We start from the raw sequence: 22,370 nt of genomic DNA, 5'->3' as shown, positions 1-22,370 counted from the left end.
CACACATGCCACACCTTCTTCTCATTACATGTGTCTTCTTCCCACCCTGTGCCTGAGATTAAGCTCCATTCCTTCAAAATTATATGCTTTCTGCACAGACCTCTGAGGTACTTTTACAAGAAATGTTAAATTTCTGAATACCAAAGGTCTACTCTGTTATTGTTTCCATGTGGAGAGGACAGTGTTTTTCTCTGGTGAGATAAAATGACTTTTATCCAGAAATGTCTTCAGAGCCATGAATAATAATTTAAGATCTAAACAAGATCCTGGCCCCAAAAGATAGGAAATAATTCAAAGAAAGTGAAGTACAATTCTAAAGCAAATGTTAAAAAAAAAAAAGATAAAATGATAAATACAACACTTACCTACATTTATTATATTCACCACATTAAAAATGAGGAGTACCAAGCTGTGTAGCTGGGAACTATTACAGATTATGACTGTTTTCACATCACTGGTTCACAGCGTCTTGATTTTTAGAAAAGCACTGGACATCTGGCCCTTAGTAACTCTACTGCGGCTTTCAAATATCAGGCCAGAACGGAAGGAAGTGATGAAGTCCAGAATGTTCCTGGTGAAACTAACAAGGACAGTTCAGCTACTGGAGGGTCCAAGAGGCCCCTAGTCCACTGGATTCCCAAGTGATCAGGCACAGAAGACATCAGTTGTAGAACGGCTAAGTCCTTAGGAAGTCACTGGGAAAGTTGCAAGGGTGCTGAATGATCCATTTCCACAAGCTGACAGCTGAGTTACAGCTTTAGGAGATTTGAAACTGAAAAGAAAGTTTAGAAATGAGTCAAGTGCCTGGATTCTTCAGAGTGGCATTGACTATCACCTCTGAAATGGAGTGGGAGGTGACAGAGCTACTGGGAATGAGAATCCTGTGGAGAACTATTAGAGCTAAAAGGGACCTGAGAACACAGGATAAAGCTCCAAAAAAATACATCTATTTGTTTCATGACAATTCACTATTTTATCTACTTCTTTACCTCTTGAAAAATGTACTTTTAAATTTTATTTTATTTTAGGGAGAGAGCACGCACATGCCGCTGGTGCAGGGCGGGCTGGGGGATGCAGAGTGAAAGGGAGAGAGAATCCCAAGCACAGAGGCCAATGCAGGCAGCTCCGTCTCACCACCCTGAGATCATGACCTGAGCCGAAACCAAAAGTCCGACGCCCAACCAATGAGCCACACAGGCCCCGGGGAAAATGTACTTTTAAAAAGATTTACTTTGTAGCATAATGTAGGTGAAGATACATACATAACGTTTTCACTGTTGAGGCATTTTCCTTAAAACTGCTGTTTCTTTCCCATCCTACCCCCCCTTTTTTCTCTGTATTTTTGTCCACATACAAAAAGTCATATATTTTATTTTTATTTATGTATTTATTCATTTATTTTAAACTTATCTTTTTTTTTTTTAAGATTTTATTTATTTATTCGACAGAGAGAGACACAGCGAGAGGGAACACAAGCAGGGGGAGTGGGAGAGGGAGAAGCAGGCTTCCCACGGAGCAGGGAGCCTGATGCAGGGCTCGATTCCAGGACCCTGGGATCATGACCTGAGCCAAAGGCAGACGCTTAACTGAGCCACCCAGGCGCCCCCAAAAAGTTATTTAAATATCACTTAAATTTCTAAACACTTGGTAAAATTTGAAGTAACCTTATCCTTTAACTTTAAGCTCATACTCCCTTTCTTTCTGAAGCCTTCCTAAGAGACAGTGTCCTCCCCTCTGTGTCCCACTCCTTCGTCTCTTAGATAGTAAATATCTGCTTCCTCACCCGACCCCCTCTTTTGTTCATAGTGGAAAGTGTAAGGGCCTTTTTTTCACCTTTTTATTTTTCAGATTACTACAGGACCTGTAACATAGTCGGGCTCAATAAAAATCTATTGAATAAAAGAGAAACCAAACAAAAGTGGACATGGTAGGATTGATATTAAATCATTAAAATCATCAGCTCCTCTGATCACATGATTTGCAAGGCCTGTGACAAAATTCCAGAGCAAGGAATCGTCACTGGTGTCCCTTGTCATATCATCATTTGCATGCCTGCTTCTAGAAAATCCTGTAGAATGGCCTTTAACTAGGGTGGCAGTGCTGAGCCTCTGTATGACTGGGGCATGGTGACCTGCCAAAGATAACCATCCCATCAAGCTTCTTGAGCAGTTTACGCATCGTCACTAAAAGGAAAAACAAGCTTTTCTCATTGTAGCATGGCAAAAGTCACCACCTATCCCAAGGTCACTGCTTACAGCTGATAGGTCCCACTAAAATCTGCTTTGGGGGAACTTGGCTGGACATGGATATTCAAAACACAAAACACACAAAGGCAATGAAATATATAAATAAATATACATATAAACAATCTCAAACTCAGAGAAAATATACACATATAATATAAAAAACTGTTTTTCCTTACCCATTTGAGAGTAAATGGCTGACATTATGCTCCATTACTCTCCAACACTTTTGTATTTCCTATAAATGAAAACATTCTCCCATATAACTGCTAAAGTCAGGAAATTAATATTGATACTTTACCATAATTCTCAGGTTCTATTCAAGTTCCTCCAATTATCCCCAAACATGCACTTTGTAAGAAAAAGAGGCAGTCCTAAATCCAGATCTTGCAAAACAGACAACACCTTTAGTTGTCATGTCTCCTTAGTTTCGTTCTATCAGAACAGTCCTTGGTCTTTCCTTGACTATCATAAGCATGATACTTTCAATGTTTATAGGCCATTTATTTTGCATAATGTTCTTCAGTGTGGGTTTGTCTGATGCTTCTTCATGATTAGGTACCTGTTATACATCTTAGGCAGGAATACCACACAAGCGATGATGCGTTCTCATTTTATCCTATTCAAGTGACACATGATTCGTATTTGTACCATTACTGGTGACATTAACTTCAATCACTTGTTTAAGTTCCTGTCTGCTTGGCTTCTGCACTGTGAAATTACTTTTAATAAATATTTTGTGAGGAGGCTTTGAGATTATATACCACTCCTCATCAAACTATTAACTTATTCACTACTTTTTTTATACCTGTTTGAACTCATGGTTTCCTACTTTATTGAATACATTATAGTCTATGCTTCATTTTCTTGCTCAAATTGCCCCACCTTTTTCCAGTAGGAGCCCCAACAAGGTGGTGTCTGTGTTCCCGTCATTCTTTGAGCACTTCTTTATTTCAGGCTCTAAAAGAGGTTCTGGGCTCATCTTGTATTTTCCCTACCTCAGTACTGAAGTCAACCAATTCTCCAAGGACCTCTGAAGAAGAGTACTTAGAAACTAAGATCTGAATGCTAGATGTACTCAATGCTTTTGGGATGCCACTGCTCCCAGACTCTCTCAGTGGACAAAACTAGGAATATATGTATTTGAATATCTCTCCCTCTCTCTTTCTTTCTCTCTCATCTGTTCATTGAAAACCATGAGTTCATAGTGGAATCTTCAATTCCAGCCCAACACCATTATCCTTAGTATTTTCTTACTTGATCAATCAATGTAAGGATTCCTCCATGGCTGACACAACTACCTCCAACCATGTGGACGCCCCATGCCAGACAGCTCCTTCATATGAACACACTCCTCACCTTGCTGAGGCTCTGACAGCCCACCCAGGCCACCGCGAATCTATTCATGCACCGGCACCGTGTACAACCTTGCTCAATCCCACCTAATAGCTTTTGGACCAAACTGAACAGGGCTCAATTCCTAGTCTCTGGGCTGTGTCCGTGACCTCCTGCTCTCTAGGTATACATCTTAATATAAACTGGGGCTCCAGGCTACAGATTTTGTTAGCCTCTTCTCAAGAACAATGAGCCCTACTACAGCCGAGGGCTTTAAAAGCTGTCAATCTAACACTCTCCCACTACCTCAGATGGGGCATCCTTACTCTCTGTTACCATATAAGAACCACAGGCCTGGCCGGCTTCCTAGCAGACCTAGAGTGTGTCAGGCCACACCTTCATCATGCCTACTGCTGTAAGTTTTCTTCTCTTTCTGGCCCATAGACATTTAAATCTTGTTTTGAGCACTGCTATATCTTCACAGATTTCTCTTTTTGTACTTTATGTAACATTGTTATCTATTTGGAATACAGAAAACGAGACAGAATCTGGGAAGAGTTAAGAAATGGGAGAGAGGTTCTGTATCTTTGAACAGGATGATAATATAGGTAGAAAGGGTCATAAAAAGTTAAAGTGCCAAAATCTTTTTAAGAAGCAGTATGGAATTAGACTCCTTTGTGGTAATTTTTATTATGATGATTATAAGTTCTGTGGGAGAGAGTGAGAAGGCTGCTGCTTGAGGGGCTCCATGCGTCTGGCCCTCAGCTTTGCAGGATGGTACACCCAGAGCTGAAGGGCTCTCAGCACCTGCACTGATCCTACTTCAATGGCTTCACTGTGATGCTGACAAAGGTAAAGCTTCAGGCCCATTTGCCTGTGCTCGTCTGCCGTGGAAGCAATTTCATATTTGCCATTTTGTATTCTTTTTCTCAAAGAGAGCCCCCCTAATTCTAAAAAAAATGTTTACAATTCTGGATCCGTCCCTCTCAAATTCTGGATCTGTCCCTGCAAGGAACTTATGGTTAAATCACAATGCAAATTTCCAATGAAGTAAGGTAATTTTCTAGAGAGCATTCCAGTTATCAGTGGATAGAGGTGTTAGGAGGCTGAATAGATCTTCAGAAGGTTGCTTAGGTTGCTTAGGGAGCCAAGAGAGATGGGTGGTCTTGGGGGTTAGTTTGTGTAGACCATGTAAATTTCAAAGCCATTCTCACCCACCTACAGAGTGTGTCTATAATTCCTGTGTGGTCGGGGGCGCCTGGGTGGCTCAGTCGGTTAAGCATCAGAGCCTTGATTTCGGCTCAGGTTAGGACCTGAGGGTGGTGAGATACAGCCTGCTTGAGATTCTCTCTCCCCCTCTCCCTCTGCCCTGGTCGCTTCTCTCACGCGCATGTGCTCTTTCTCTCAAATGAATAATAAAACTAAAATGAAAAAATAAAAATTCATGTGTGGTCAGTTCAGTATATCTCTTGACTATCTCTCCCAAAAGAATATTTGATTAATTCTGTCCAAAATCTTACTTAATGGCTTTTTCTTTCTTTAGGATTTTATATATACCACCTCCTGCCAGTTCTTAATGAACATGTTCTTTCTTTGTTAGGGTGTAATATAATTGATTAGGTAACAGCTTTCAAGATTCCTCTACCCTGCTTGCCCCTTGATAAAAATCTGACTATTCCTAATCCTTTCTACTTTATATAATATCATCTCCTAGGGTGGGTTAATTCTATCACCCACTCTACAGATTTGCTGCTTCCAGTTTAGTTCTCTGAAGGCCATCTTGTTTCCAGGTTATAGAGTCATCTATTGTCCCCATGCATTAAGTCTTGAAACTCTAAGCACAATTTGAAATTAAAAATAGTTAAATAATTTAAAAATTGGGGAAAATTCTTACAGAAAGTAGACATGTAAAAAGTTTCTCCCTTTATTATCTTTATTGGGGAAAGCTTCTAAAAGGCCGCAAATAGAAAAGGCACCTAAATTATATTATCCAGACAGCAAAAGCAGAATATCCACAAATAAGCAGAAGATACATTTTACACTTTCTTTAGGTGCAATTTCAAGAGTTGTGGATTAATTCCATTGCAGACAACCACTGCTTTAGATCTACAGCACACAGGGCAGTGTACATAAAGCAGTAACAGTAGAAGATTTCCTTTCAAAGAGCTCAAATCTAATTCAAGAGTAAAACATACAAATGATTCTGAAGTTATTTTCAAATTATCAGCAATGATAAACAATGACTGAAGATAAGCCAAAGAGGTGAAGCCTGAAAGACATTAATAATAAAAACAACAATGATGATGATGGCTGTCATTTACTGAATGAAGTCCTACTATGAGACGCCACCTACGGTGGTACTCTTAATATCTACACTTTACAGATGAAGAAACTAAGGTTCAGAGAGGTCTGTCCAAGATCACTTGGCTAATCAAAAGGAAAATTATGGCTCAAATCATTCCTCCACATGGGCTGGGCAAGGGTTGGGGGAGGGGAGGAATCCAGAGGAAATGAAGTGAACAAAGGCACTCAAGGACTACCAGGCTGATTTAGTGAGCAGGCAGTGGAAGGGAGAGGGAAGGAGTCAGCTGGCAGCTGAGAGGAAGACGGGGCTGAGAGGTTCTCGTAAATTTAGCCCTTTGGAGTTGATTTGAGAAGCACACAAGGATCAACCAGGGAGAGTGGTTCTCTTCTCATACAGCATTTTGCAGACCTAGAATCTAAAGACCTGGTGGGAAATGAAAGTCTTTGCAACCAGTAGTGTCATTAAAGAACAGTTGACACTGAAGATTTACCCATCATCTAGGAGGTGCCTAGATAAACAAACAAAGATATGAGCAAGACAGTAACAGTTTGGTGTAAGTGCTATGAATGCAACAAACAGGGTGACAACAGAGTAACTGGGGCAGGGGAACGAACTTTAGATAGGGAGATGTTGACCAATGTACCTTTCAGCTGCCCCTCTTCACACAAATAGCAAATATTAATGAATCTCAGTAATTTTTTTCTGAAATATTTAAGAGTGAAATACATATATATGAAATGTACTTGATATATATATATATATATATATATATATATATATATATATATATACACAAATATTCTTTAATAACATGAAACTATGGGGCGCCTGGATGGCTCAGTTGGTTGGGTGACTGCCTTTGGCTCAGGTCATGATCCTGGAGTCCCGGGATCGAGTCCCGCATCTGGCTCCCCGCTCGGCGGGGAGTCTGCTTCTCCCTCTGAACCTCCTCTCTCTCATGCTCTCTCGCTCTCTCTTTCTCTCTCCCAAATAAATAAATAAATAAATAAATAAAAATCTTAAAAAAAAAAACATGAAACTACAAAGGGGTCTCATATTTTTACAAGAAGTGTTCCCTCTTGTAAAACTAGCTGTAAGAAATGTGCCCTTGAAAAGCATCAAAAAGAATATAAACTGAATTCAAAGTCCATGATTTCATAGGGAAGTTTCCAATTAGAAGGAAATATTTGGAACACATTTTGAAAGACTTAGAGAATGGTGGTGTTATAAGGCAATGTTTTCATTTCAAAATACAAACAGAGTCTGAAAACTGGCTTCATTAGAACATTTGTTAGTGAAGGTTGTGCTGTTAAAGAATGATCCCAGGGTATCTGAAATTCCTACAAACTCCAGGAAACCCAGGGCCCTTATAGCATGTAACCTAAAGGAAGTCGGTTTCCTAAAAGTGGAACACCCTCAGATGGATGCCAGGTGCCCCATGCTCAGAGAGGACAACATGAAAGGTCACAGATGTGAAAATTACAGTGAATCAGTAAGATTCACTCAATATTGATAGCAGACCCTCAGGACTCTAAGATGGAGTCATCCATACCAGTGAAGAAGCAGCAGCTCGTGGTGGTCAAACTAGGAGAGATGCCAAGCTGGATACTGATGTGGGATTTCATCCTAAAGGCACTGCTGGAGCATTTCAAAGAGGTTGTGGCTGGTATTACATCAAGTATGTCAATGTGAAGAAAGCAGGTGTCCTTGGGACTTCTATGGTGCTGGCAGCTTATGTGCTTTTCTTTTTTTTTTTTTTTTAAAGATTTTATTTATTTGACAGAGAAACAGAGAGAGCACAAGTAGGCAGAGCTGCAGGCAGAGGGAGAAGCAGACTCCCCGCTGAGTGGGGAGCCTGACGCAGGACTCGATCCCAGGACCCTGGGATCATGACCTGAGCCGAAGGCAGATGCTTAACGACTGAGCCACCCAGGTGCCCGCTTATGTGCTTTTCAACTACTGTCATCACTACAAGGAACTCAAACATGAGTGGCTAGGCAAGCACCACTGAAGAGGGCCCAGTGTGGAGGCACATTCTGCATTCCTGACCATGACCTTTGTCTGGCACCCTTGAGTTCTTTCATATTCTACTTGAGAATTAACACTCAATAAAAGATGACTTGTACATGGGAGAAAAAAAGATTCACTCAATCTTTCTTTCATTAAAATAATACTAGCAACCCAACAACAACAACAGAAAAAAATTATGGAGCAGAAGAGGCTATACTATGGGGTTAAAGCAGTTTAAGCTTTGGGATCTACCGCCCCACCTCCAACCCCCACATTTGCATGGCCCCCTTCCAAGATCCTATAAGGGGCCTTAGCAATGTATTTCTCCAGATCATATGTTTTCGAAAATTTAGAGAAAATTTTCAACTCTATTTCTTAAAGAGGGGCTCCTATATTGTATAAACTTCAGGCTCCAAACCCTGGATCCTCCTGATTGAATGCCTGCCTTGTACTACACACTATACTCAATGCTGGAGATACAAAGATGAACAAGGCTTGCTCCCTCCTGGGAAGAAGCTTGGTGTAAAACAGAAACAAGAAAAATAATTGCAATGGGATACCTGCTTGGTTATGGATTGTGCAATGGAAACAGAAGCCCAAGGGATGCTCTTTTGTTGTTGTCATTAATCTATTCATTAAAAATTTAAACTTACTGAATTTCTCTTTTTTTTAATTATGAAAGTCCATTAAATAATCCAACAATACAGAAATGTAGAAAGAAACAGTTAATAATCTCTGTAGAAATCTTATTACACTCAAGGCCCAATGAAATGCCACTTGGGTCATGAAGCTGTTCACTCCAGGCTCTTTTAGGTGCTTACATCTTGTAGCATGCATATGACACTTAGAGTAACACAGGAACTTGGGACAGTCAGGAGAACTGAAAGCACCAAAAGTATTCAGGTAATCCATGAGGTTTGCATGTAAGAACATACATAAGGAGATAAGCATGGAAAAAGAGGGGCCAGAGAGTGGGGCTTGGAGTTCTGGGTAAGGTCCTCTAGACTCTATTCCAGATGGGTTTTCAGCAGAATATTACTATAAATAAGCACTTCTATTTATTTATTTATTTATTTATTTATTTAAGAATTTATTTATTTATTTGACAGAGAGAGACACACAGTGAGAGAGGGAACACAAGCAGGGGGAGTGGGAGAAGCAGGCTTCCCGCCGAGCACAGAGCCCGATGCGGGGCTCATCCCAGGACCCTGGGACCATGACCTGAGCCGAACAGCAGATGCTTAATGACTGAGCCACCCAGGCGCCCCTAAGCACTGCTTTTTAGAATGGCAGTTGTGAATGGAGCGGAGTAGGCTGAGTGGAGATGGGAAGAGCTGGCTGAGCAGTTAGGAACAAAAAGGTCCTAGAGTCTGGTCCAGTAGTAGCGGCAGAATGAAAAGTAAGGAATGGGCTTAATAGACAAGAGGGAAGAATCAGAACTTCAAAACTGTTTTGCATTTGGTAGTGGGAGGCATAAGAAGGAGCCTTGCATTACTCTGAGGTTTGGTGGAGAATTAGTAACAGTAAAAATGAGTAAGAACTCAAGAGGAAGACTATCTGGTTTTGGGAGGAAGATGGTAAGTTTGAGCTTGGTCTCATTACTTCTGAGATACCAGTAGGTCAAAAAAGTAGAAATGTCTCATTCTTTGCTACTCAGAGTAAAGTGTGGTCCATTGAGCAACAGCATCAGGACCCCCTATGGATTTATTAAACATGCAACACTCCAGGCCACAGACCTGCTGAATCTAACTGCACTGTAAATCTGCACCTGCAAAGTCCCGGGATCTAACTTGGCCCCAAACTGCTGAGGAAATCACCAAACTTCCTCTCCTCTGGAGGTTAAAACTTCTAAACTTTAGGGCCTGTTCTGTAGATGTGGTTGGTACAAAGGAACTGCAGAAAAAATAGATTCGTAAAGTGGCGTGGGACCCTTTAAAAACTTCTGCCCATAAAGTATACTGAAGCCAAACAAACACCTGTGGGCCATGTGTACAGCGGGCACAGCCAGCTGACTCATCTGCCCATCCGCCTGTTGCAGCACACAGTTTCCTCTGTATTTAAGAGCAGTGATAGTAACATCAAAGAGAAACTAACATACAGGGGTTGTAGTGAACTTGTCAAATTATAAGAATTTGGGTAGACACAAGAAATGAGAATTGGAGTACAGTGCCATAATTATAAAATCAGTATCTCACTCCTCAAAACTCTTTATAAATGCTGATGTTTCCTTGTTAATCACATAAGTCAATGCCTCAAGTTCACCACAAGACAGACAACTGTGTGTAAGAAATCACCTCCCAATCTCACCAGAAAAATAAACATAACTATGACATTTTCTAATATCCAGTTTATACAAATGCATAAAAAATCTTTTCCTTTTCTTTTCAGCTTCTCTGCTAACTAGAAGAGTATTTATGTAATAATGCAATACTGCCTTTTAAACTCGGAATCTGATTTGACATGTCAGTTGAATGGGTTAGGAAGTTGACTCTAAGTAAAATAATGCTTGTAACAGCATTGTGTAACCAGTAAAGACCATATCACAGTATGCTACTATATTACCATTAGATATACTCAGACTAGTGACCTAATGACTCAATTATTCTGAGCACCTATCATATGCCAGGAATTTGAGTAGACACTTTACATGTATAAACCCTTTAGAAACACCTTAAAATCTCAATTGCACAGATTTCTTGGACATTCATATTTGCTTGAAATCTTCAACAAAAGGGGAAAAAATTAAAAGTGACCCTCATTTGTCGAATGTGCAGAGGCAGTATGTTTACCAACGGTGTGAATTTTACAAGAGGCTGTAAATGAAATGTCACTGTTCCATGGGCATGGACTGCTTCAATCAGTACCAGAACTACTAAGACAAACCATATGACATTGCTGTCCGATGTCAAATTGGCATTTAGCAATCAATAATTGGCCAAATATTGGACTTTCATATGGTTCAGCTTATACTATAATTAGGTAACTTCTTTTGGGCCAACCCACGCTGTAAGTAGACAACAAAGTAGAAAGTGAAGCACAAGGTGTACATCTAAGATTGTTTTCTTTCATGTGGTTGATTTTCAAAGTACAGACATCTCTCTAATGCTATTGTGACAAGGACTCTTACTGACAACTCTGAAACTTGACTGCCAAGAAAGAACTGAAATTTCACGATGAGCCACTGGTTAGAGTGTCCTTGTCTGATAATTGCTCCATCATCAGAGAAAAAGTGACAGATAGTGTGACAGGATAGAAATCATCTCCACTGAAAAAAACATTTTTTGTTTGTTTCTTTAGCTGACTGAAAATGTACATGTGATTTTTCAGCTTACTGATTATACCTTCTTTGAACTGAAACTCTAAAAACCTAAAATGCAAAGACCTAAGGGTAAATGGTTATCTCATTGTTTAAAATCTGTTGCCAAAAAAGCTGACCTGACACAAATAAGAAGCTAACTGTGTTTATTTTCAAGATGTCTTATTTCATGTAATCCAATACTAAATGCATGGCCAATTCACGCCTCTGGCCTTAGGGCTAATTTTGTATCACGGCAGGATAATGGGATGAACACGTTCTCCAACAGTTACAGGGAAAAAATACATTGTTATCTGGGAGGTTTTTTTTCTTTTGAAGATACTATATACATCACATTTTAAATGATTTTATAAAACCTTAAATGGTCAGACAAGGGCCAGCAGAGTAAGGTAAAATTTATTTAACTCACCAATTGCAAAATCCTCCAAGTAGACTATTTCCAAGTTAAAAAAAAAAAAGAAAGAAAGAAAAACAGGAAATAAAAAATGGGTGACATGTGGAGGAGGGGAACGGGCAAAATTGCCCAAAAGTGAGAGATACAGGCTTCCAGTTATGGAATGAATTAGTCATGGGAATAAAAGGCCCAGCATTTGGAATATAGTCAATGGTATTGTAATAGTGGTGTATGGGGACAGATGGGAGCTATACTTGTGGTGAGCATAGCGTAATGCACCTGAAACTAATGTAACATTGTGTGTCAACTATACTCAAATAAAAAAAAGTGACATAGGTTAGTGGTTATATTAGTACAAGACATGAAAAATAGCATAGTACTAGATATAAAGTAAACATTCAAAAATTTTAACAACTATTGCAATTACTACTAATATCACCATTACTATCACTATAACTATTATTATATATGCTGAACTGTCTTTGAAATAATAGTTCATTTTATTTTATTTATATATATAAGGTCTTAATTTGGTTTCAGATTTCTTTAGTCAGGTCCAGAGAGTAAATAAGGATGTTTTTTTCTAAAAGCAAGAAATTATAAAATTAATTATGTATGCAACACATTACCTTACATGTTGTGATAGTCAATTTTCATAGCAGAATTTGTACAAAACTGGAATCTGAAAACCTGCATTTGAGTGTGGGCTCTGTCACTAGTGCTAACCAAGGAAAAGTTGCTTAAAGCCCATGAGCCTTAGTTTCCTTATCCACAAAACAGGGCCAGCCGGTAGCAACAGTAACAGCTAACTTTCAGAGTACAATGCTTCTTCCTTGCCAGGGACTTCTCCAAGCATTTTACATACATTAACTCAGCTACGAATCCTTCATCGAATGTCTAGCATTAACTTGGTGAAAAGGGAGATTGTGTTGGTCAGTCTCCATCTGGCCTCCACCACTTGCCCTGCTCTGCCAGGAAGCTGACCCTGTAGATCAGTCACTGGGGCTCCACTGACACCAGATTTTTCAGTTCAGACAGGGGGAGGCATCAGGAAGTGATCAGAGGCTGGGAGGAGAGAAAGGCTGGGGTATTTCTTCTCCATCTCCTTCTTGATTAAGCAACCCTGTTTTAATTTGTGTATGTTGTGGTGTATGGGGGTGGTGTGGGGATGGGGTGTTCCCCAAGACTAAATCTCCTGTCTTTTCCATGGCTCTTCTCACTGGGTTCAGTAAAGGCCATGTTCTTCTTCAGCCTCTTAGACCCCTTGGTAATGACTTTCTGCTGTTGCCTGTCTTCCCCAACATCACTCTTTTGTTTCCTTAAATCCCTTCCCACATCACCGCAAGGAATTCCTTCATTAAAGTGTCTTGATTTGAAACCTATGAGTGGGATGTTTTTTCTTGCCGGGACCCAGACTCTTAGAGGGATTTACTATTTTAGCATTTCAGTCAACTACTTGTTACTTAGTACAGGGGTACTAAGTACCCCTTAAACAGCATTTTGTTTTGTTTCATTTCACTTTTAATGAATTGGTATGTTAGGAAATATGATCTTGGATTTCAATTGTTTTAAAAAACTAAAAGGTTTGTTTCTAATTTGAACTAGTTCATTTTTTTTTTAAACAAATCTCTTTCATTTGGCTCACACTTGAGGGAAAGGGTATAAGGGTATCTGGGATTTAATTAATTAATTAATTTATTTTTGAAGATTTTATTATATGTCAGAGAGAGAGCACAAGCAGGGGCAGCAGCAAGCAGAGGGACAAGCAGGCTCCCTGCAGAGCAAGGAGCCCCATGCGGGACTTGATCCCAGAACCTGGGATCATAACCTGAGCTGAAGGCAGACACTTAACCGCCATCCAGGCGTCCCTCAGATTTAATTTAGTTCTGGAGTTCAACAAATTAGTCTGGTATAACCAGTTGATGGTTCATGGTTTGGTCTGGCTCAGGTTCAAGCATAAAACCCTAAAATACTGGAAAAGGTGAGTTGAATTAATTGGTTTCTCTGAGTGGGGCTAATGCATACTCTAATTATGGGGATGCATTCCTACAATGGTAGAAACTCAAGGTCATCCTAGTAATAAAACAAAGTTAGTGATTCTCACTTAATGGCTCATCAGCCACTGGATTTCCCAGTGTCTATAGTCTAGCTTCCTAAATAAAATTGTGACAAACTGTATACTCATGTTTTCTTTTTTTTTTTTTTTTAAGATTTTATTTATTTATTTGACAGAGAGAGAGACAAGAGAGGGAACACAAGCAGGGGGAGTGGGAGAGGGAGAAGCAGGTTCCCCGCTGAGCAGGGAGCCCGATGAGGGGCTCAATCGCAGGACCCTGGGATCATGACCTGAGCCAAAGGCAGACGCTTAACCGACTGAGCCACCTAGGCACCCCTATACTCATGTTTTCTAAGTACTATTATGCCTCTCTTTTTTTTTTTTTTCTAAAGAATTCTCTTTCAATTAGATCAGTATTTCTCGAAGTATAGGCCCCAGACCATCACCTGGAATTTGCTAGATGTGCAAATATTTGATCCCCATCCCAGATCTACTACATTGGAAAATGTGGGGGTGGGCCCAGCAATCTATGTCTTAACCAGCCCTCCAGGTGATTCTAATGCCCAATAAAGTTTGAGCACCACTGAATTAGATCATATATTTCTTGAAGTCAAATTCTATCTAATATTTCTATGTTGGAATTGGGCTCTGCCCAAAGATCATGTTGATATTATTAGCTTCATGTGTGTGACAAGATAACAGGGGCAACTGATGAAGTGCCCAGAGGCATAAGTGACAGAGTCAGTGTTTGATCTGGGGCAATCTAACTCCAGAGCTTAGCTTACCGACCACGACACTAGAATGCCTCCCTAATGGTCACACAGAGGCAAGATATGAAGCAATATGACACTCTGAGCAAAATCTGAGAAATAATATTCCTGTAAACTTTTTAATCCTCCAACATCCTTAATATGAGAATGCAATATACATTTAGAATAATATATATTTGGGGTGCTTGGGTGGCTTAATCGTTAAGCGTCTGCCTTCGGCACAGGTCACGGTCCCAGGGTCCTGGGATCGAGCCCCGCGTCGGGCTCCCTGCTCCGCGGGAAGCCTGCTTCTCCCTCTCCCGCTCCCCCTGCCTTTGTTCCCTCTCTCGCTGTTGCTGTCTCTCTCTCTCTCTCTGTCAAAATAAATAAATTAAAAAAATCTTAAAAAAAAGAATAATATATATTTGCTTCATTATTTTTATCCAGTAGAAAAAATCAAGATGGAATTTTGTTAATATACATCTAAATTTTCAAGCACAAGTCTCTGGTTATCCTGTAACTTGATAAGTTTTTACATTTTCGCTCTTGAAAGCCAGTTTCTTTGCTTAATGAAAACCAGGCAGAGCTGTATACACCAAGCACAGCTGCAGTCTGTGATAAAGCCATGGACACTTAGTTCTAAGCATTCCAAATGTGTTTAATTGTATCTTCTGGCTTTCATATTTTTCTTTCTCTAGGACAATCGGTCTGTTTTAGTTATACATGTTTTTGTTTTTGTTTTTTCCCTGGAGCCAGATCTCATAGCTTCCTGAGAAAACACAAAATGGACAGGAAAACATGGATGGGAGTAGGTGGGGTTGATTTCTAATCTAGGGATTCCCTTAGTCGGAAATGAATGATGTTTCACTACACAGGCACATCTTCAATCTCATAATGAATAATGTATAATGGTTTAGAGAAAGATATAATAAAAGATCCCTATGTTCCAAAGCCAGTAATTTAGGCGTTATGCTAGTTCCTCCCTCTCTCGCCCCCAAACACAATCTGTCACAAAGCCCTCCCGGTTCTAGCTGCCAAACCATTCGCAAACCTGCCTTTTCTTTTTCAGTCTCATTACAACTGCCTTAATTCAGGACCTACACTCTTTGCTGGTCTTCCTCTCTCCTGCTCACCTTTGCCTTTCTGTCACAACAGCAACACTTTTCTTAATGTCATGTTGTTTCCCTATTTTCAGTGTCACCAACAACCCCTCCAACACCCACCTGATTAAGTCATTAACAGGCATGCCTTCTACCTCTTCCTGTTGCCTGGACAATATTCCAGCAATGTGCTGTACAAACCAATCTGTTTCATACTTTCCAGGCTTTGCTTCCCAGCCATTTCCTCTACGTAGAATTCCCTTTCTCCTCCTCAGCCAAGACAGCAATACATGGCATTTCTTTCAAAACATAGCTCAGAGGGAGCTGTCTTAGCCCCAAGATCAGGGACTTCTCTGTCCCTTGCCATCACTATGCCTTGTACATGATCTCACAATTCATCACTGATTATTTTAGTTATTTATTTGTGTGCCTTGTTCAGTTAGGATTTCCAGACATTGTACATAATGCCTAACATGGAATAGGACACATAACTTAAGGATTGATTGCATTCCTCAATATTGTATAACAGTCTTTAGCTATGTTAAATGATATTGGGCATGCATACAACTTGAAAAGTTTTTAACTCTCATGCAAATGTTTTCAAAAGCCAGATGCTTGGAACTGAAACAGCGTTATTGCCTCTGTCACCTATAGCATTTGCTCATTCTTTGTCTTCAGTCATGAAGTGCAAAAAATTATTTCACCTACCACAAAAATCTTCTTCCTGTTGTTGGAGTTATAGTAGTACGGCATAAAGTAATCATAGAGAAAAGCTAGCTGGCCAACCTATTTGCCTTATTCTGCTCTAATCACGTGTTTTAGGTTTTAGTCCAGATATGTCGAGGTGTGTCCAAGAAACTTGACCTTGAAAATGAACTTGAACTGACTCAATTATTAGGTGTAGCTATTAACCTCAACAGTCATAAAAGTTTGAGATATAAAACAAAATGCAAATGTATTAATTAACAATAAAAGATACAGACATGTTTAGAGACCTTGCTATTCATATCCACTCCTGCCTTAAATAGGAGGTAAAATTAGAAATCAGAGGGCCACTTGTTGAATGTGGACTCATAACAAAGGGACACTGGCCAGTCTTATGAGACATTTCTTCCAGACCAAAAAAAAAAAAAAGCCAGATGAAATATTCCTGACTTCACTGTAACAGAGTCCACTTACTCTCCAGGACCTGGACACACTGCGTCTGGTAGGGTAAATGACTTTCTCCTGACCAGTGCAGGAGAAACACTACCAACTCTTCTGTTTGGGGAGATGAGTTTGGTTTTTCCCACTGCCTAGATTTTTGCAGTCTGCTAACAATTTTGACTTGTTTTGTTTTGTTTAGACAGGGCATAATAAACAGGTGACCTCAGAACTACCCCCTCTCACCCTTGACAGTTCGCTACTCAGCCTTTTGTCTTGGCCTGGCCTTGTTCTCCTAGTTATGATTTTTACTTCCTCTCAATCACCTTACATGTAGATGGGGGAATAAGGCAATCACTCTGGTAAGACTTGGATGGTCGCAGTTTTCTCAGGCATTCAGTTACAACCGGTTTCATCTTCTATAGATGAAATATCTATATCTTCCACATTTTTATACTTTCCGATTTTTGCTCCTAGGCAATAGCATTCTGGAAGTACCTCATAGTAGTTCCCTAGATAGTGACTAGACTCCACACATGATGGTTTTGACAACTACAGTCCCAAGATAACGTTTTGAAACGGAAGAGGCAAAATTAAACACAAAGAGCTGAATCTTTCTCATACTGACCCTCCAAAACATTTCTCTTTCTGCCTCAACTCAAAAGCAGATGGGAGGTGACCTTCATAAAGTTATATTGGGTAGAAGAATTACTCACTGCCAGAGGCTAGTAGAGAGGCTCTCTGTTCACATTATCTCCCCCATGGTTTCCCGCGGTCACAGAGGCTCAGAAGAGAGTGTGTGTACAGGTATTCTCTGTGTAGCCCAGGAGTTGACTTCATTTTTTTTTTTAATTCTACTCTTGGGATGACCGACTTCTTGTCCAAGGTTGGCCACAATTATTCATGGCCCTGAAGGGCATAACTTGTGCATTATCTGCATTATGTTTCACACCTGTATAAGAGAGATTAAAAAAATACTTGGTTTTGATCTACTATATAGATACAAATCAATGTCAGCTTCTCAGAAAAAAAGAAATTATTCAATGTATTTTTTTTAAAGATTTTATTTATTTATTTGCCAGACAGAGAGAGAGAGAGCACAAGCAGGGAGACCTGTAGGCAGAGCAGGCAGAGGGAGAAGCAGGCTCCCCGCTGAGCAAGGAGCCCGATGCGGGACTTGATCCCAGGACCCTGGGATCATGACCTGAGCCGAAGACAGATGCTTAACTGACTGAGCCATCCAGGCATCCCTTCAATGTATTTTTTTTAAAGGTTTTAATCCTAGTTGCTCTATTTTGGGCACTTTTCTGAAATGTGATTCCAATTATTTATATAATACAAAAAAAAAAAGCTAAGCTTCTTTCAGTATATGACTCACAACTCACTACCCACACACAACTTTTAAAATTATCTTTACACAATATGAGCATATTTTGGTGCTTAACTATACTATAGCTGGCCGCTTAGAAATCTGAACGCTCTCCGTTGTTCCTGTGAGGAGCATTTGTTTTGGGGACCCTTTTCAATAGATTCATTCACCCTCCCACCAACCTAGATTCTTGATTCTTCCCCCTCCTCATCATAAAATACTTAGAAAGGTTGCTTATACATCTGTATAAGCATCGGAATGATATAAAGAACACTAGAGAAAAGGGGCCTTAAAGAAGTTCATGGATTTTACAGAGTACATTGACATGCAACACATGAATAGCAAAATAAATAGAGTAAGTCACTATAAAAAATTAGTAGATTGGATTGAGATTGTATGTTTTCGGGATAAGCGTATTTAGGGTTCATAAGGAGAGATGAGGCAGCTAGGACTGACTTCCCTGTGTGAAATGAGCGGCAGTGTAAACCAGGTAAAGGGATGGGCGTTGCAGCCAGATAGGCCTGGGCTCACAGTCCGGCTCTCCCACCAACGTGCCACATGACTAGAGAGCTGACCACATCCTTTGGACTGTTGGCATTTAACCAATCTAAGCCTCCATTTCCTCCTCTGTAGAATGGGGTTACTAATACCTTCTTCTTTGTTGATTAAATGATATAAAGCACAGAGAAGTACCAGGCACAGTACCTGGACTTAGCGAGAGTTCAACAAATAGCTGTGTTTTAAAATACAATGCTTTCTATTTATTCAAAGAGTTTTCAGATAAATCATCTCACTTGATCTGGACATCAATTTGGTAGAGAAGATGACCAGGTATTACATATCCCTTACAACCCCCTATACACACACGTTCATCTTCCAGTTGGATGAGGAAACAGACACACAAAATGGAAATGACTTGCTTAAGCTTAGTAACTGCATCAGCACAAAAACTGGTCTAGAACTCTTTTCCACCCTGTCTCACCAAATAGGCGGCAATCCATCTCAGTCCCAGACAGAGTGGCATCATATATGCAATTACTGTTCTCTGACCAGCCTAGGAACACTTTACAGAAAACATGAAAGATTTCAAGAACTATTTGAGTGGAGAGGAAAAGGTGACTCTTAGATGAGTGAAGGTTTGGTGCTTAGCCCTGCTTGGGGGAAAAGCTCACCAGGGGTATATTCTAAGGGGATGGATCCTCAATATATGGCTGAGAATAGTAGAGATATATCAATTTCTTCTGCAAGTAGGACATTACCCACTCACAGAACTGTAGTAAAGACTTACTCGGTTAAAATGCATGAAGGAATTTATACGTGGAGCTCTTACAGAGCTGAGATTCTGGAAGTAAAGAAAGTGGAAAAATTATGCAGCTCCATTCTTTTTCCCTTTAATATATGCTATCCCAGATTCTGTAAAAATTCTTTTATTAGATTTACCTGAATTTATGTTAGGGATTCACTCAAGTTAATAGGCATCCATTTTTAAGGAACACATAGTTCTGAAGTTCACTTATTGACCAGCCATTTATAGATTAATATGTTGTTTAGGGGAGCCTGGGTGGCTCAGTCGTTAAGCGTCTGCCTTTGGCTCAGGTCATGATCCCAGGGTCCTGGGATCGAGCCCCGCATCGGGCTCCCTGCGCAGCAGGAAGCCTGCTTCTCCCTCTCCCACTCCCCCTGCTTGTGTTCCCTCTCTCACCATGTCTCTCTGTCAAATAAAAATAAATAAATAAATAAATAAATCTTTAAAAAAAAGTCCTAGATTAATATGTTGTTTAGTCAGATTGCTTTCCTAACTTTTAAATGACACTGAGGAAAAACTAGAATCATTTTGGCAAGGAGAGGAGGCAGATAATTAGAGGGTAAAGAGCAGTTTGGGGAGTATACAAAATTGGGTTTAATTAACTAGTAGCTGCCCAGGTAATCTAAAAGCCCAGGACTTTTAGGGCTGAGAGCTGCACAGAAGGAGACAGTAGAATCTCAAAATTATTGTATGGCAAAATAATTTTCCAGAGTTATGCCTATATCTAGAGAAAGCATGGAAATATTTTTATTCTTTATATTCCTCTTGTATAAGGGGGCCCTTATGCTTCCTGTAACCTCAAGGTATGGTACCACTCACTAATATTTGACCATATAATATTGACTACATATAATAAACAGATATTTTTGGGCTGGCCCGGGAAGTTATATTATTTCTATGGGAAAATTATTCCCAAGTTTTAAGTAAGCAGCCTACAAATGACATTTTTTAAACCTAGGAAGTGTCTGTTTATATTATACATATTGATATAGAATGCTAATATTTTTAAATAAGAAATAGGCAATTGTAACAGCCTTTATTCCTTAGCTCTCTCTGAACTGAGTACACGTCTTGATTTTCTACTGTTATTGACCAGTGTGTTTTTCTATATTCCTTTACAAATGTAATGAAACAGCAGTAGAAACTGATATGTTTTAAGGATAACTCCAATTGGGACACCTGGGTGGCTCAGTCGGTTAAGCGTCTGCCTTTGGCTCAGGCCATGATCCCAGGGTCCTGGGATCGAGTCCCACGTAGGGCCCTTTACTCAGCAGGGAGCCTGCTTCTCCCTCTGCCTGCAGCAACCCCTGCTTGTGTGCTCTCTCTGACAAATAAACAAATAAAATCTTAAAGAAAGAAAAAAAAGGACAGTTACAGTTGTTTAATTGCGCCAAATTGGTTTAGAGGAATTGTTCAAAGTAAGAAGACCATCCTTTGAAAATATTTACTCTAATGTTTCACAAAATAGACTACTGAATAAAGTCATATATTTTTAAAAATATAGACAGCAGTACCTATTGTAATCCGTGCTGGTCATCAAACTATCATAAAGATATATGATTTCTTTTTCTAAATACTCCATTTTTCTGTATTTGCAAACCTGAGTGAAAATCCCCAAATATGCATGGCACCAAATTCAGTACAGAAATTTTCAGAGCAAATGACATTTATTTGGCATTACTCTTATCCTCGCTGACCTCCTTCATTTTTCACTGAATTTAAATCAAAGTTACAAAATTTATGAGTTAATCTGAGCCAGCTTCTAAAGTATCACATTAACACTGAAGACATTTAAATACGAGGATTTAGACCAATACATCACCACTCAGTACATTTCAGGCCTCTCCCTGTTCATTTTAGTCCAGGTTACCATTATCTCTTACCTGGCATTTTACAATAGCCTCTGAAATTGGTTTCTTTGCTTTCCCTGTGCCATCTGCAATCAAGCCCCAAGACAGTGGCCAAAGCGATATTTTTAAATAAATTAGATCATGTCACTTTCCAGCTTAAATTTCTCCTGGTGCTGCCCATTGCAAAAAAATAAAATAAAATAAAATAAAATAAAATAAAATAAAATAAAATAAAATAAAATAAAATAATAAAATTCAAACTTCCTCCCATAGCCTATCAGGATCTACATGACTTAGTTTACCTTTTTTTCCTGGTCCTTCTTCCACTCATTTCTATATTCCAACCCCACTGGTTTCTCTGTGTTTCTCCAGGAAATCTAGTCTGTCCTCTACCCAGGTCTTTGGCACTGTAACTTCCATCAGGAATGTCTTGGCTCTTGGATTTCACAAATTTGGATTCTTTTCTCTCTTTAGGTCTTAGCCATTCCCTGCTTGTCTCTGTAATGTTGCCCCAAACCACCCAGTTCCTCTTTAGAATATGATCCTGTCTTATTTTCTTCATAGTTCCTGCTCCTAGCTACGACTATTTTGTTTATAGCTCTTTCTCTGTTTGTCTTTCCTCCCCGCTAGAATTTAAGCTCTATGAGAACCAGGATCTTGCCTGGTTCTTAGACACTCTCACTGAGAACTGTTCCTGGTGCATATAGTTGTTACTTAATAGTAGCTGAACTCATGGTATTTTAAACTCTTATAAACTATATTTTACAATAGAAGGAGACCTTAAATATTGCAAAGTACCATCTTTTCATGTTATGGATAATAAATTAGAGCACAGAGAGAGGAAAAGACATATCTGGTAAGTTATAAGACCAGTATTAGAATCCAGTTCTCCTGATTCCACAGCTGCACGCGGCCTCTCCATTATAGCTAGTTGCCCTGCATTTTCCTAGTTGCCTAATTCTTGAGCTAGCTTGATCATATTTCTTCCTCTTCCTTTCTTATACAATTTTTTCTAAGCTATTGTTTTATCTATTCATCACTGTTAACATAATTCATTTCTTTCTGAGGCTTACTAGCTTTATTATTAACTCCATGAAGTGCTTTGTGATGTTAGTTATGAGAAATATCTTATGAAAATAAACCATAATGTGAAAAAAGCCAGTCTATAGCAGTACTGCACATAGTGCGTGTAAC

At 39.6% G+C, this 22,370-nt stretch overlaps 1 long non-coding RNA gene and 1 pseudogene across 2 annotated transcripts in view; one reads left to right on the top strand and one right to left on the bottom strand.

The window, feature by feature from the left end:
• Nucleotides 1–351: 351 nt before the first annotated feature.
• Nucleotides 352–22,370, bottom strand: part of LOC118538840 (uncharacterized) — a 61,787-nt gene continuing 39,768 nt past the window's right edge. For both annotated transcript variants that reach the window (XR_013447822.1, XR_004918792.2), the window contains 2 exons: nucleotides 17,368–17,603; nucleotides 352–772 (listed from right to left, as the gene is read on the bottom strand). This is a non-coding gene — a long non-coding RNA (uncharacterized LOC118538840). The remainder of the gene's footprint in view (nucleotides 773–17,367; nucleotides 17,604–22,370) is intronic.
• Nucleotides 7,420–8,024, top strand: LOC118538838 (ATP synthase F(0) complex subunit f, mitochondrial pseudogene; annotated as a pseudogene).

This window comes from Halichoerus grypus, chromosome 5 (assembly GCF_964656455.1).
Source record: "Halichoerus grypus chromosome 5, mHalGry1.hap1.1, whole genome shotgun sequence".
NCBI classification, from domain to species: Eukaryota; Metazoa; Chordata; class Mammalia; order Carnivora; family Phocidae; genus Halichoerus; species Halichoerus grypus.
The sequence above is the reverse complement of the archived record's forward strand: the minus strand, read 5'-3'. Positions and strand labels throughout refer to the sequence as shown.